The sequence below is a fragment of the Nothobranchius furzeri genome, unplaced genomic scaffold, assembly GCF_043380555.1.
Source record: "Nothobranchius furzeri strain GRZ-AD unplaced genomic scaffold, NfurGRZ-RIMD1 Scf050, whole genome shotgun sequence".
NCBI lineage: Eukaryota > Metazoa > Chordata > Actinopteri > Cyprinodontiformes > Nothobranchiidae > Nothobranchius > Nothobranchius furzeri.
Window position 1 is genome coordinate 212,541 of NW_027223067.1, and position 3,496 is coordinate 216,036.

Sequence of the window (3,496 nt, forward strand, 5' to 3'; positions counted from 1 at the left end):
GGGCTACGCCTGTCTGAGGGTCGCTTTCCAAATCAATCGGGAGAGGCCTCCTCTCCCGCGGTTGGGGCTGTCGCAGGCCTCGGTCGACTCACGCCGACCAGGGCCTTCGTCCCCCTAAGTGCAGACTGCTGGATGCCCGTCGCGACGGACCCACCTCGGGCCCGGCGCTGCCGCCGTCCTCCGGTTCTCCCGACACAGCCGTCGTCCCTCCTCCGTTTCCCCACCTCCGACGCTCCTCCGCGGGCGCCGGTGGACCGGGGGCGCGGAGGGGGCGGCCGTCTCCGCCGAGCCCCGCACGGTTGCGGGCGCGGCTGCCGGTGCGGACACTCTCTCGAGAGGTCTCATCCGAGCTGCCCGCAGTCCGCCCGGGGGATTCAACTCGGCAGGTCAGGGACGGCCGCTCGGCGCGGGAGGATCCCCTCCGTGGGAACTCCCCGCCGGTTGGCTGGCCCCCGCCGGGCGCATTTCCTCCGCCGGTGGTGCGCCGCGACCGACTCTGGATCGGCCAGGAAGGGCTCGGGGCGAAGGTGGCTCGCGGCTCCGGCCGCGAGCTTTACAGCGACCCAACGCCTGGACCTCGCCGCTTTCCGGGGTCGTGGAATCAGTACTCACTGCGCCTTCTCTCCTCCGCCTCGCGCCTCCGTCCCCCTCCTCGTGGGGGGGGCGGGGGACTGGGCGGCCCACGGGAGGGACGGGGCCCCCTCGCCCCCGGCGCGACTGTCGACCGGAGCGGACTGTTCTCAGTGCGCTCCGACCGCGTCGCGCCGCCCGGGCGGGGACCGGCTCACGTACACAGGGCGCAAGGGGTCTGCGGCGATGTCGGCTACCCACCCGACCCGTCTTGAAACACGGACCAAGGAGTCTAACGCACGCGCGAGTCAGAGGGTCCTACTCGAAACCCCGTGGCGCAATGAAAGTGAAGGCCGGCGCGCGCCGGCCGAGGTGGGATCCCGGGCCCCTCGCGGTTCCCGGGCGCACCACCGGCCCGTCTCGCCCGCTCCGTCGGGGAGGTGGAGCTAGAGCGCGTGCGATAGGACCCGAAAGATGGTGAACTATGCCTGGGCAGGGCGAAGCCAGAGGAAACTCTGGTGGAGGCCCGTAGCGGTCCTGACGTGCAAATCGGTCGTCCGACCTGGGTATAGGGGCGAAAGACTAATCGAACCATCTAGTAGCTGGTTCCTTCCGAAGTATCCCTCAGGACAGCTAGTGAGATTTGGCCAGATTCGGTTTGGGTCACCACGGGCCACCAGGTGGCACCAGGGGGCTCCAATTTGGGTTACTTTTCGAGTGCGCTAAAACGAATGGCTCATTTTGGGCTACTTTGAGGGCGGTCCCGTGCCCGGGTCTGGGCCCGCCCAGGGGGCCGTCCTCAATTCGGGCTACTTTGTCGGTGTGCCGATTGGAGGCTCCATTTGGGTTACTTTGGAAAAAGTCCCAAATTGGAGGCCTCCATTTTGGGTTACTTTTGAAGAAGCACCATTTTGGGTTACTTTTGAACAAGACCCAAATTGGAGGCCTCCATTTTGGGTTACTTTTGAAGAAGACCCAAATTGGAGGCCTCCATTTTGGGTTACTTTTGAAGAAGCACCAAAATGGAGCCTCCATTTTGGGTTACTTTTGAACAAGACCCAAATTGGAGGCCTCCATTTTGGGTTACTTTGGAAGAAGACCCAAATTGGAGCCTCCATTTTGGGTTACTTTGGAAGAAGACCCAAATTGGAGGCCTCCATTTTGGGTTACTTTTGAAGAAGCCCCAAAATGGAGGCCTACATTTCGGGCTTCTTTTGCATGTAGTTGAAAGTAACCCAAATTGAAGGCTTCCTTAATTGAAAAATTCAGTTTGGGTTACTTTAGAAGAAGACCCAAATTGGAGGCCTCCATTTTGGGTTACTTTGGAAGAAGCACCAAAATGGAGCCTCCATTTTGGGTTACTTTTGAAGAAGCACCAAAATGGAGCCTCCATTTTGGGTTACTTTAGAAGAAGACCCAAATTGGAGGCCTCCATTTTGGGTTACTTTTAAAGAAGCACCAAAATGGAGCCTCCATTTTGGGTTACTTTGGAAGAAGACCCAAATTGGAGGCCTCCATTTTGGGTTACTTTTGCAGAAGACCCAAATTGGAGGGCTCCATTTTGGGTTACTTTTGAAGAAGCACCAAAATGGAGCCTCCATTTTGGGTTACTTTTGAAGAAGCCCCAAAATGGAGGCCTACATTTCGGGCTTCTTTTGCATGTAGTTGAAAGTAACCCAAATTGAAGGCTTCCTTAATTGAAAAATTCAGTTTGGGTTACTTTAGAAGAAGACCCAAATTGGAGGCCTCCATTTTGGGTTACTTTGGAAGAAGACCCAAATTGGAGGCCTCCATTTTGGGTTACTTTTGAAGAAGCACCAAAATGGAGCCTCCATTTTGGGTTACTTTTGAAGAAGCACCAAAATGGAGCCTCCATTTTGGGTTACTTTAGAAGAAGACCCAAACTGGAGGCCTCCATTTTGGGTTACTTTTGAAGAAGCACCAAAATGGAGCCTCCATTTTGGGTTACTTTGGAAGAAGACCCAAATTGGAGGGCTCCATTTTGGGTTACTTTTGAAGAAGCACCAAAATGGAGGCCTACATTTCGGGCTTCTTTTGCATGTAGTTGAAAGTAACCCAAATTGAAGGCTTCCTTAATTGAAAAATTCAGTTTGGGTTACTTTAGAAGACGACCCATATTGGAGGCCTCCATTTTGGGTTACTTTGAAAGAAGACCCAAATTGGAGGCCTCCATTTTGGGTTACTTTTGAAGAAGCACCAAAATGGAGCCTCCATTTTGGGTTACTTCAGAAGAAGCCCCAAAATGGAGACTCCGGTTTCCCCCCCAAGAGGGACACACACACACACACACACACACACACACACACACACACACACACACACACACACACACACGCACGCACGCACACACACACACACACACACACACACACACACACACACACACACACACACACACAAATCCAATCCTATTCAGCCATAGTTACGGGTGAGCTCCTTGTGAAACCTGGCCCCACCCTATCATGTGATTTCCTGAGGTCAGATGGGCCAAGATGTGAGTGGGCGTTAAGTCATCTGGGAAGGCATCTCAAAACTGGATTATAGATGGCAGACAGTTGGTGTCGTAAACCACCGCCTCTTTTCAAAGATGGTTGCTCACAGTGGATGTAAATGGCTTCTTTCACTCCTCTTTCAAACCATCTGTCCTCTCTGTCCAAACTGTGAACATTGTCATCCTGGAGTGACCTTTGTCCTTTTGATGCAGATGAACTGCTGAGTCCTGTCCCGTGGAGGTGGCTCTTCTATGTTGTTCCTTTGTTGTGCTACTTCATTTACTATTAAGACAAGAAGCCCAAATTGGAGACTCCATTTCGGGCTTCTTTTGCATGTAGTTGAAAGTAACCCAAATTGAAGGCTTCATTAATTGAAGAATTCATTTTGGGCTACTTTTGCATGTATGGAAAAG

The 3,496-nt window shown here is 53.7% G+C and overlaps 1 non-coding gene across 1 annotated transcript in view; it reads left to right on the forward strand.

Annotated features, from left to right (window-relative positions):
• The window catches only part of LOC139064727 (5.8S ribosomal RNA), a 154-nt gene extending 131 nt beyond the window's left edge, over positions 1 to 23 (forward strand). The window contains exon 1 of the ribosomal RNA XR_011517728.1: positions 1 to 23. This exon is cut by the window's left edge and continues 131 nt beyond it. This is a non-coding gene — a ribosomal RNA (5.8S ribosomal RNA).
• The last annotated feature ends 3,473 nt before the right edge of the window (positions 24 to 3,496 follow it).